The sequence below is a fragment of the Lygodium microphyllum genome, chromosome 25, assembly GCF_053477565.2.
Source record: "Lygodium microphyllum isolate KBCC chromosome 25, Lygodium_microphyllum_v1.1.10, whole genome shotgun sequence".
Classification (NCBI taxonomy): Eukaryota; Viridiplantae; Streptophyta; class Polypodiopsida; order Schizaeales; family Lygodiaceae; genus Lygodium; species Lygodium microphyllum.
In genome coordinates, this window is record NC_141159.1 from 83,447,826 (window position 1) to 83,461,145 (window position 13,320).

A 13,320-nucleotide genomic window follows, 5' to 3' on the forward strand; every position below is an offset into this window, starting at 1 on the left:
CATTACCAATAATGTATCTAAAGCAAAACCCATAGCTTATTATAAATGTCATCAACTTGGACATCTAGCAGCCAATTGCCAATCCAAAAAGCCATTCGTCCATATCAACTATCTGGAAGCAATCAAAGATGAAGAACGTGAGGAAATGCCGGACTTTACGAAAGACGATGATGACATTGGTACTACTTCTGATACTTTGCCAGGTATGCCAACTCCCCATTCCTTATTAACAATGAAATGTTTTGTGCATGGTAAAGAAAAGACTATTTACATGATGATGGGAGCATATATGATTTTATTTCTGCAAAATTATTCAAAGAATTGAATTTACAAACTGTTTCTACACATTATCGCATCAAGGTTGCATTCCTAGGTACGAGATATAATGGAACACAAGAGGTGCATAATTTAGAAATTAAAATTGGTGATTATACTGAATGAAGAAATTTCTTAGTTGTACCTTTGCAGTCTAGTGACATTATCTTAGGAATGCCCTGGCGTCATCAATACAATCCTGATATAGATTATTCTATGCATTCAATTAAAAATTATTTTCAAGGAAAACAAATCGCATTGCATGGTATGCACGCTTCCAACAATTTTCCATTGCTTACTCATACTCAGGCTAAACGTTGTCAAAGAGTTTACTGTCCATGATAAAAATCATGGGATTCTTATAAACACAGAAGAGTTTCACTGGAAGATTGTATGAGATATTTGCATACAAAATTTAGGCATTATTATCCAAAATCTACCTTAGTTATACAAGTTCTTTTGTATTTAGCATATAATTTGTAGATATACCATGTACATTTATGAAAAATAAGTCTATGGGAACCTAAAACTTGGATATCTGGAAGTAATTGACAGTCTGCTGGATCAATCACATTAATTCAGGTACAAAAATATGGACAAAACCCAAAAATGTTGCCAAAAAACTGTCAAAAGTCCACTAGGGCCACACGGTGTCGTGTTGTTGCACATCCGAGGTGTGAAATCCACCCAAAAGTTGTGTGTGGGAGTTGATATTTTGTACATACTTAGTCATTATGTTTGCATCTTTATTCTGTGTGGTAATATAGTAAAGAGGGGCTAGAAAAAGATACTATTGTTGGCAGTGCATTGGTTGCTATGTATGCCATGTGCGGTTTATTTGCGGAAGCACATAAAATATTTGACATAATCTCGTGGAATACTGCATTATCTTGGCTTGAAGGTGACAAGGGATTTTGTTTGCTTGTATTATGATGATCAAGGAAAAGAATTCCAAAGTTTGGAGGCAATTTGAAAGCATATGATATGTCATTGTAAGTTATGATATGATGAAGAAGGCTTGTATGCTTTCCTAAGGGCTGCTTTTCTTTGTGCCATTTTATGTTTTTTTTGGAAAGGGAAAATGACGGATGCTATTTGGAAAAGGATGACTATTTTTGAAAAGGGCTTTTTGGGGGGAAAGGAGCTTAATGGAGAAGGAGAACAAAAAGCAGAAGGGGGAATTTGGGCAAAGGGAGGCGCTATGCAGAAAAAGCCTTAAGGAAGAAAACTCTGGCCATCAGGGAAAAGAAAATAGAAGAGAAGCTGACCGACAGTAAGAAATTGCTAGTTGATACAGAAACTGGAAGGCTCGATCTTCCTGTCAAATTCTATGCTTTAGAAAGTGAACAACGTATTCTGGATATACTGAAACCATCTTATGTTATTGTTTATGATCCGGACATGGCATTTGTTAGAGAAATGGAAGTTTATAAGGCAGAATTGAGGAGAACGGCTCGCACCCAAAAGAAAAGTTGAGGATAGTGGACAGGAAGGTGTGATCCCTGCTTATCTTCTGGATCATGAAGTTACAACCAGTTCAACACTATTATTCTGGGAACTGGTAGTGCATATGGAGGATTTTCCAATCTGGACAACAGCATATACAACAATCGTGTACCTGCTGAACGGACTGGCCATAGTGATGTATCAAATAGAAAGCCTTCCAATAAAATTGTAGAGAACACCATTCTGTCTGCTTTTGTCAGTTCGGTGATGAATGGCTTGAGTGGATTGAGAGTTTTTACAGGTGCGCATGATCTCTCATCAAGAGGGCATAAATCGAGCACGGTCTATGCAGCAACAACCACACATTGTGGCAACAGTGAAAAAAACAAGAGGCGAAGACGACGTAGCAGATTGGCAGAAAGTGACGATGAACGATGAAGAAGCGTGAATACATTGGACCCAGAAGGGGCAAACTCTAAAGTCAGACTGAATAGATCACTGATCATGATAGGCAAAAAGATTGGTGGAAGAAAGGATCGTAAAATAGCTATACCGCATCCAGCACTGTAGGAGAAAGAAGTGGTGACAAGCAAGGTGATAAGAAGACAATGACGGAGGACATCAAAAGCAATGGTGTTCGTGTAAGGCCAACCTGCAATAAAAAAGGCCACTATGACAACTTAAGAGAAGACAGAGACGACATTGTTGCAACGAGCTAAAGTCAGAAATGATGCAGGTCAAAACATGAAAATGTCGCAAGATGATGGACGCCTTCGTTTCTGAACTCCAGTTCCTTATCTGTGCGACATCACCGACTGATCTTCTCCGTGCTTAAATCACTGAAGTCTGAACACAAAAGCAACCTATCCAAACTCTTTACCATTGTTCTTAAAACAACGTCGCATCTCAGCTTCAGATTTCTTGATTCCCTTACGAATCTGGTGTAGGGCATTCTTATGTCACAAACTGCCACAGCAAAAAGACATTTAAAGTTAGAAACTTTCACCATTCAAACAACTTCTTGTACTCCGTGTTCCGATAGAAATACTCCATCAATCCCAGACCTTATGATCTCTTTCACAAGCACATGATGAAGTGATCAATCAGCTTAAGGTTCTCTAATAGCGACAGGAATTGACATGCTTTAATGACTAGTCTGTCTTTGGAGGTTGAAGAGTAAAGGCATTAGACCACTCCACAAGATGATAAAATTCCTGATATTTTTTATCAATTCATGGGTTCTTCTTTGCAACTGATGATGACTAGATACAAGTTAGTCATGAGATGAAGCATAAATATATTATTCAGAACTTCTCTGCTGAATCAGCCCACTGGCTCTCTTGAAAGCAATGGCCAATAACAGAGTTCTACCACAGGAGAGTGAAGAGAAGGTTAAGGGCATGTCTATTACATTTGAAGGACTGAATACAAGTGTTCTTCTGGACATGAAGATTGGGTTCAGAATTCTCAAAAACTATGTGAGTCATCTGAAGAGTTGTTGGAATGCAAATATGATCCTTTGTGAAGGCCGTCACTATTGACCTTCTATCCTGAAATTATTTAAAGTCCTCTGTGGTCGCAACTTTGCTTTCAAAAACCCTTTGACATGTTTGGTGAACCCGACGTGAAAGCGTCGCATAAATTTCAGGATGGGAGATACTTCAGCATCCATTTCAGCCTCTTCTACAATTCCTGCTGTGTCCTCTACTTCAGCTCCATCATTGACTGCTGCGTCAAGTACTTCAACAGATGATCTAAAGCAGATTTTGCAGAATATGTCTATGTATATGCAGTTTCAAAATCAGCAGACACAATTGTATATGCAGCAGCAGCAACAATTGCATCAACAACAGTTGTCTCAGCAAATGCAACTATATTCGGAGCAGGAGAATGCAATTAGCGCAACTAAGGCGATTGAAGCAGTTGAGAATGAGAAGAAGCTATTTGATGGCCGTAATGTTTCAGCATATTTGAAGACATATGAGATCAAGATGGGGTTTTTTGGAGTTCCAAAGCTGGACTTATGAGTAAGTATTTCCTTCATCTTGTTACACCCGCCTTGAGGGCGAAAGTGACTGATCTTTTTATTCAAAATTCGCATTGGCAAGATTTTAAGAAGGCCCTGAAAGAAGAGTATTTCCTTGAGGACTTTGGGATGGCTACACGGTGGTCATTTCGAGAGTGGGTCTACATGCCAAACAATTAGCTGCTTCAGAGTTGATTCGAGAATTTGAAGAGAGGTATAGTCAGCTTGATGCCATTGAACAAAGAGCATTGGATGTTGAGAAAGTTGAGCTTTTCTTGCAAGTTGCAGATCCTGCTCTTCAAGAAGAATTAGGAGAGCTTCTTAAGGATCGCACGAAGTCTATGGGTCTTAAAACAGATTGGCAAGATGCCCAGGATGCAGTCGCGACTTTGACCAAGAGAAGGATATGGAAGACCCGCCTACAGAATGGATCTATGACACCGATGCCGTCTTCTGCTCCTATGCCTACTTCTATCCCTATTACCTCTTCTCTTCCTCAGCCAATTTCTTGGCCTATGCCAGTGCCTACTGTTTCTACTCCTCCTGTTCCTCCTGTTCCACGATCGATGCCAGTCTGCTCAAAAACCATCCGCTCCATCGGTGCCTTCCTCTCTTGATGACATAATCAAAGGCATAACGGATTTGACACTAGAGTCAGTTAAAGCAGAATTGGTGGAAAATTTGAAAGAGCAGTTTGCTTCGACTGCGCCTACTATTTCTTCTAGTGCTCCTACTGCACCTAGGAGTGCTCCTTGTGCACCTAGGAGAGATCGAAGATGTATTTGGTGTGATAGTACGGACCATCAACATTGCAGGGATTGTGAATCTTTTCAGGATGCAAGGAGGAAGAATTTGGTATTTTTGGAACAAGATGGTAAGATCTGGTTGACTGAAACAGGAGCTCCACTTGCTACCAATTTTGGGAAAGACGGAGTGAAGAAATTAGTGGATGACATGGCTGCGTGTACTTCTTATGTGGCAACTAGAGGAGATGCTTTTGCATATGGAGTTCAGATTGAGAAAGGATCAGAGAATCAGTCAGCATTATGGACTTATGCTATGGAGACGGCAAACAAGGGTAAAATTTAGCAAACTATTTTGACTAGTGCAGGCTCTAGCATCAGATCTGAGAGAGGTTGGGATTCGCTTATTGATAGGTACACTATTTATGCCTACTTGGCTAAGTCTCAGGGAGCAGATGTACTTGTTGAGGAGAAGCGTAAGAGGGATGAAGAAAATCCAAATGCAGCTAAAAAGACTAGAGGGGGTGAGTTTGTTACTCCACCTACTGCAGGACCGTCTTTGAGACCAGGGCTAGAACGACAGATGGAAGATGCTCAGAAGAAAGAAAAGAGGCAAGAGCCTAGAGAGAGAAAGCAGCCAGGGTTTAGATTGATGTCCGATATTGAGACATCTACGGACATGAAGAAAATCTTTAATGACAAGATACTTGGTAGTGAGGTGACTTTTACTATTTCTGAGGTTTTGGGCATCTCGAAAAGAGAGTTTCAAGATCAGTTCTAAGAAGTCCTGAAGAGGAAAAGACATGCATTGCCTACTACTCATACACAGGGAGTTTTGATTGGGGAGTTGGATGAGGATGAGGATGAGGTTATGGTTGAGAATGCTTCTGTTTTTCCACAGATAGAGAAGAGGGTTCAACCTATGCATTATGCTGAAACTGATGAGCCTGTCTTAATACCGCGTAGTCACTTTTCACGGAGTCATTGGGCTAGGGCAACTACAGAGATGATGGTAAAAATTGGAGAGAAACAAGTGCCTTATGTTGCTTTGGTAGATCATGGTTCAGAGATTAATCTCATAGTTCGTGGAGTTTATGAAAGTAATAGGTGGCCTATGGATGTAGAGTATGGGTGGCATATGAGAGCCGCAAACAACACTGCAGGTGATTTGTATGCTGCCTGTCCCAGTGTCACGGTTTCTATTGGAGATGTAGAGGAGGATTTCCATTTCTTTATGCAGGATTCATGCTCTTATCCCATAATTCTTGGACAGCCATTCATCACAGAGATGCACATGGAAACAAAAGTAATGGATGATGGATCTACTTATGCACGGATTCGCAGTAAAGATAGTATGAGAGCAGTTTGGTTTATGACTGTGTGTGTGAACCATGTTAGAAATAGGGATACTCTTAGAGATGCACCTTTGGCCACTATGAGGGATTCCGATTTTCATTAGGTACTGCTGTTTCGCGAGACGATGGTGGTACAGAGCAGAGGAGATTGGAGTTCTCGCCTCTTGGCACAGTAGTGTTTTCTCCTCCAGTTTTGTTGGGATTTCAGCAAACAGTTCAATGAGTTATCAGAAGAGTTCTAAGTTATCTAGAGCTGCCAGACAGTACATATGCAAGAAGGAGAAAATTTTGAAAAATGCAGGTATTTTAGAGTATGATGAGCATATAGATGGGATGTATGATAGTATGATTTGTGCAGATACGATGACAGAGATGGAAAATATGCTGAAAACTGATATGCAGAGTTGTCACAGTAATGTATTAGTGCAATCCCTGGACATGTTTCATGAAATTGCAGATTTTGTGTCACAAATAGAGTCAGAGGCTGAGGTGACTCAGCAAAAAGTATTGAGTGCTGAAGAAATTTAGCAAACAGAGTTTTCGGCTGATTATGATCAGCTTACAGAGATACAGAGGGCTGAGAACTTTCAACCAATAGAGTTTACTGCTGCTGAAATATTTCAGCATCCAGAGTTTAGGGCTGTTCCTATGCAGTCCATAGAGCAGAGGGCTGAGAATTTTCAGCCAGAGTGCAGAATTGCTGATTTACAGCAAGATTTGAGTAATGCAGAGGATCATAATGAAGCCAGGGTTGACACAAAACACAAGACTGTGGATAAGAAGGTGGATGCTATAGGTAGGATTACGGAGTATTGTTTTACCACTTCAGAGGTACGGAGATTCATTGGAGTATGTGTGTTTTATATGATTTGGATACCCCATTTTGCACACATAGCAGATTGTTTATATCAGCTATTTCAAAAGGGGCAGAAATTATTTTAGGATGAGCGCCACACTAGAGCCATGCGGAAAATGAGGAAGTTATTGCAGATTCTTCGGAAGATGGTGAAAAGATGGTTTGGGCCTTACATAGTCAGACATATCTTTGATAATGCAACATATGAGCTGACAGAATTGGATGGGACAGTGCTTAGAGTGCCGATTACCGGGAAAAGAATCAAGATTCTCAAGAAAAGAGATCATGAGGATTATGTATTAGAAGAATTTACAAGAGAAGGGCAACGAGAAGAAATTCCAGTACAAGAGACAGATGATATGATAGATAATCTTGCTGATATACTGGAAATATACAATGAAGAGATTGATGTGTTCGTGGATCTTGACGATAATGATCATGGATGGTTGGCCCATCCGGAGGATGCGCAGGATCAGAGGGGGTGGATGTCGTACTGCTGTGCATACGAGGTGTGGAATCCACCAAAAAGATGTGTGTGTGCTTGCGTGCGAGGCGCGCATCCAATGTCTGTCCGTAGCTACAGATACACAGTCAAGAGAAGAGATCATTGTGAGAAACTATGACCGTACAAAGGTGGTTACATTGAATAGGCCACGCCAATTAAATGCACTTTCTTCTTGGATGGTAGGCCACCTAGAGGAGCTTTACAAGCGATGGGAGAATGATGATGATGTGTCTTTGATCCTAATAAAGGGGTCTGGAAGAGCTTTTTGTGCAGGTGGTGATGTCGCAAGGACTTACCATGTTGGCATTGAAGGGTAGTACAAGTTAGGGAAAGAGTTCTTTCACACTGAATACAATCTTAATTACATGCTAGGAACATACACAAAACCTCATGTAGCTATACTTGATGGGATAGTCATGGGTGGAGGGGCAGGTATATCTATACATGGGCCTCTTCATATTGCAACTGAAAATACTGTCTTTTCTATGCCAGAGACTGCACTTGGGCTGCACCCAGACGTTGGAGTCTCATATTTTCTTTCATGCTTACCTGGGTACTTAGGAGAGTATGCAGGTTTGACTGGTGCTCGCTTGGATGGTGCAACAAAACCTTAGAGGACCTAAAAAAGGCATCACCTTTGAGCCTCAAAATAACCTTATGCTCGATTCGGAATGGTTGATAAAAAAAAACCTTACGTGAATGTCTGAGGGTGTAAGGGCCATATTAGTGGACAAGGATCAAAAAGCAAAGGGGGAACCAGACCAAAAAAAGCAACAGAGGGAAAAAGCTAAAAAATATATGACATGAAAGAGGAAGGACTCAGAGATTGCCAGGCAGGTTCTGCAGATGGTCCAATTCATCTAACAGGAAACTCAAAGAGAAAGGAGTGCCGAGAAATTTATAATAGCAAAACTGACGATGAGGGTAATGTGAGGAGAACCGACAAGCTTGCTTTGACTGAGAAGCCCCAAAGTTGATGAAGAGGGAATGAAGGACTGAACGTGCTGAGGAGACCGAGGACGCAACGAAGTTGAAGGAAGAGAGCCGAAGGTGATGCAAAAGCTCGTGAGCTCAAACGATGATAGCAGAGGGAGAACGAGGCGACAATTGAAGACAAGACACGCAGAGGCTGGTGACAAAGATGCAAAGCAAAGGAGACGAAGGAGAAGTTGAAGCTCTACAGCAAGACGACGCAGAGGGTGAAGGCAAGGATGAAGAGATGCTACAGTGATGATGACAAAAGGTGTTGACGAGGGCAACATCAAACACGACGGTTTGGATTGGGACGAGTTTTAACCGATGGATGCAGAAACTCCATATCATCACCTTTATACCATTATGAGCAGGAATTGCAACTATCAGAAGAAGTGTTTCGGCTTCCCTTGTGCAAGGAAACTATGACCTAATCTTCACCACCTGATCTGCGAAAGAGCAGCATCAGAAGGTGAGGTTCAGACGTACTTCCAAAGTCAAGCTATGCTCGATTTAGAGAATGGCGTCTACTCATCAACAATAGAAATTCTGCCGGTACGCTTTGTCTCTAGCGGCTCTACTGAACATATGGAGGTAGGGGAATTCTACAAGCTTTTGGAATATGCTCGGGTGGATGCAGAGTAGTTTTAACAAGGAACCACGACACCCTTAATCAGAAAGCCCAGCAAATTTTATCATCTAGCAGCCTAATTAGGCCTCACGACATTTAAATTGTGCTTTAGGGATCTTCAAAACTGTAACCAGCAGTCAGTCAAAACTGTGACCTCAGCAGTGAATGAGCAGATTGCTGAATTAAGAGAGGCGTTCAGTTTGTTCGACAAAAACAGGAACAGAAGCATTACCACAAAAGAATTGGAAACTGTGATGCAATTCCTTGACCAGAATCCAACGAAGGCTAAGCTACAAGAGATGATCAATGACGTTGATGCAGATGGAAAAGGACACTGATTCTAAAGAGTAATTAAAGGAAGCCTTCAAGGGTTTTGATAAAGACCAAAATGGCTTTATTTCTGTAGAGCAGAGCTGCGCCATGTGATGACGAATCTTGGAGAGAAGTTGACAGATGAGGAAATGGATGAGATGATTTGTAAGGTAAATATAGATGATGATGGACAAGTAAATTATGAGGAGTTTGTGAGAATGATGCTTACCAAATGAGCCACTCTTTTTCTGCATCTGGAGAAATGTTGTGGTGGACATTACCTGCTATGCCAGCAAGCAGTACTGATGATTTTTATTTTGAAACCAACACAAAGCCAATTCTGTCTGTACTTTAGCAAGACCCTCACATACAAACTTGGTCACTTTAGTTTGCTATATGGTGGCTTCATTCACTCTTGCAATTGACCTCTAATGCTTTAATAGAGAGCTCCATTTATGTAACGTGGTACAGTATGGTGCTGGATTATTGGATTCAAGGTGTTTTTGGAAAAGGTCTTGTGACAGGAATGCTCACTTCTCCTTGCCAAGGCTGCACCCCTAAATAGGCTCTTTTAGCTATTCTGAGGGCTGAGATATACAACATTGTTGTTCCAAATTGGGTTCAGGATTCTCAAAGGCTGTGGATGTGAACATAGACAATAATTACCTATCTGAATCAAAAGAACATGCTGTCATAACAGAGTTTAGCTCCTCTGATGTAAAAGAGGGAGTTGCTAAGCTAGAAAGTTGTTTGTCTCATCAGTCTTCTGAAGAGTTGTTGGAATGTAAATATGCACGTTGTGGAGGTTGCCACTATAAGATGATTTGGCTTTCTATACTTGACATCATTTTCTCATCTTGCTTATTTGCTTGATTGATCTTCTATCTTGGAATTTCTCAAGGACCTTTGTGGTCACGACATTGCTTTCGAAAACCCTTCGACAACGGGACCAAAAGTAACTAACTAAGGTGACCAGCAGGTGACCTAGGCTGGTCGAAAAGTGACCAGGGTTGGAGCAGAGAGCAGCCCGCATTTTTCAGTGCAAAATGTGGGCTGCTCTGCCTGAGGGAAACTGGGAGAAAGATGGAGCTGAGATGCATGGAATGGAGCATGCAAACTGAAGTTTAACAGGCCAACAACTGAAGATGATAACTTGGTGAGAGCTCCACTTCTCTGCATCTTTGGTCTGACGAAAATGCATGCTGAAAATGTCTATAAAAGAGGGGAAATCTGAGAGAAGAGTATTCAGCCTGCTCTTATGCACGACTTCTCTCATCTTCTCTACTTTATTCTTGGTCCAATGAAGCCTGATTTGTGCCCAAGTACTTGAGTGACTTTGGGGCAAGCAAAGGGTGAGGACATTGAAGACTTATGGACTGTTATGGGCTGGAATAACCAGTCATAAACAGGGCAACCCACTATCTTGATCTATTTTTATGAGCAAACATGGGTTTTTTATGGTTGAAATAGAGGAAAATGACCTCTTTTCTTCAGGACATTGTTCATAGATGATCAAAAGTGCTCCTTCTTGAGTTTATGCCCTCATTTTGAATTTGTTTATGGGCTGGAATTTTCTGTTTTAAAATAGGGCTGAAGCTAAAATTATTCTTTTTCAATCCATTTCATGCATCTTTGGCCCAAATCTTGGATGTATTTGATTCTAGCATCAATATACTTGTCCCAAAGGATTGAAATCCATCTTTGTACATGTAATAAATGCCATTAGAGCTTGCTTTTGATATTCATAAACGAATTGGAAATCTGAAAATATCCTTTATGAAATGATGAATGTATCATGAAGCATTTGATGCATTCAAGTTAGTCTTAATCCTCTTGTTCATGTATGCTATGTAAAAAAAGGCTTAAATTCCCCTTCCGTACCTAAATCATTTCTAAACCCCGAATCTATTAAAACCCAATCCATTTTTCCTTTTTGAATCTTGAATCCCAAACTCTTCTTCTGCATTAAAAGCCCCGGTGGTAGACCTTCAACTCTTAACGCGACAACAGTGGTGAACCCGACGTGAAGGTCCGCTCTGCAGAAGAAGAAGACCAATGGGAGAATCATCAAGCTCGGGAGGAGATGCTTTGCAGTAGTTGGTTCGTCTAATGCAAGAGAGCCAACAACAACAGCTGCAATTTCAGTAGCAGTTGCAATTGCAACAACAATGGAGACAAGAAGAAGAATTGATTGATGCTGCTGCCATTAAGGCCTCAGAAGCAGTTGGGCATGATCTCAAGCAATTTAATGGGAAAAACATGTCCTCTTTTATCCATCTCTACACTGACAAGATGGTCTTCTTTGGAGTTCCTCAACATGCCTGGAGCCGTTACTTTGCCCGCTTGGCTGTGCATGGCCTCCAGGACCGAATTCATGGTCTTTCCCAAAAAGATGTTGGATGGACTGTGTTCAAAAAGGCTCTTTGAGAAGAATTTTTCCTTGAAGATTCTGGCCTTATGACAAAGGAAATCTTCACCAAATGGGTCGAGAGGCCCAATAAGGGTCTAACTTCTAACTGCTCTTCATTGAGAGTTTGAAAGCAAATTTGCCCAACTAGATCCTGATGACCAACAAGGTATGGAAAGTCAAAAGATTGAGTTATTTTTAAAAGCTGCAGATTCTTCTCTTCATGAGAAATTGACTGACCGACTTGAAGACCCTGACTCTGAGTCAGGATTAAAGACTGCTTGGAGTGATGTCACTGAAGCAGTTAATATGATTGCTCGAAGAGAGTGATTGCGCCTAAGATGGGGATCAACCCATGTAACAACTGATTCTATAAAGGAGCCTGTTCCAGCTTCTTGACTTCTCTGCCTCTTTGGTCTGACGAAAATGCATGCTAAAACTGTCTATAAAAGAGGAAAAATCTGAGAGAAGAGTATTCAGCCTGCTCTTATGCACGACTTCTCTCATCTTCTCTACCTTATTCTTGGTCGACTTGTGCCCAAGTACTTGAGTGACTTTGGGGCAAGCAAAGGGTGAGGATATTAAATACTTATAGACTGTTATGGGCTAGAATAACCAGTCATAAACAAGGCAACCCACTATTTTGATCTATTTTTATGAGCAAACATGGGTTTTTAATGGTTGAAATAGAGGAAAATGACCTCTTTTCTTCAGGACATTGTTCATAGATGATCAAAAGTGCTTCTTCTTGAGTTTATGCCCTCATTTTGAATTTGTTTATGGGCTGGAATTTTCTGTTTTAAAATAGGGCTGAAGCTAAAATTATTCTTTTTCAATCCATTTCATGCATCTTTGGCCCAAATCTTGGATGTATTTGATTCTAGCATCAATATACTTGTCCCAAAGGATTGAAATCCATCTTTGTACATGTAATAAATGCCATTAGAGCTTGCTTTTGATATTCATAAATGAATTGGAAATATGAAAATATCCTTTATGAAATGATGAATGTATCCTGAAGCATTTGATGTATTCAAGTTAGTCTTAATCCTCTTGTTCATGTATGCTACGTAAAAAAAGGCTTAAATTCCCCTTCCGTACCTAAATCATTTCTAAACCCTGAATCTTATTAAAACCCAATCCATTTTTCCTTTCTGAATCTTGAATCCCAAACTCTTCTTCTGCACTAAAAGCCCCGGTGGTAGACCTTCAACTCTTAACGCGACGACAACGTGCATTACGTAAAAGTAGCAAATCCTATTTAATATGGGTCAATGAACTTCAAGCTAAAGAAAAACAGATGCATCCTAGGCATACACAACTTCTTGCCTAATTTCAAGATTGTTTTGCGCTGATTTACCACCTGGATTACCACCTTCACGTCCTGAAGATCATAAGATAGATTTAATTCGTGGAACACAACCACCATGTAAAGAACCATATAGACATAACCAAATTGAACACAAAGAAATTCAAAACCAAATAGAAGAATTGCTTAACAGAGGATTAATTAGATCTAGTAGTTCTCCATTTGGTGCACCTGTCTTATTAGTGAAGAAAAATAATACCTATTGCATGTGCATTGATTATCGTGCCCTAAATAAAATTACTGTTAAGAATAGATACCCGATTTCTAGGGTAGATGATCTTATAGATAAACTCCAAGGATCTGCCATATTCAGTAAGATAGATCTTAAATTTGGATATCATCAAGTAAGATTGGACAAATATGATATATTTAAAACTGCATTT

At 40.4% G+C, this 13,320-nt stretch overlaps 1 pseudogene; it reads left to right on the forward strand.

Annotated features, from left to right (window-relative positions):
* The first annotated feature begins 1,396 nt into the window (after positions 1-1,396).
* Positions 1,397-7,860, forward strand: LOC148014440 (3-hydroxyisobutyryl-CoA hydrolase 1-like; annotated as a pseudogene).
* Positions 7,861-13,320: the final 5,460 nt, after the last annotated feature.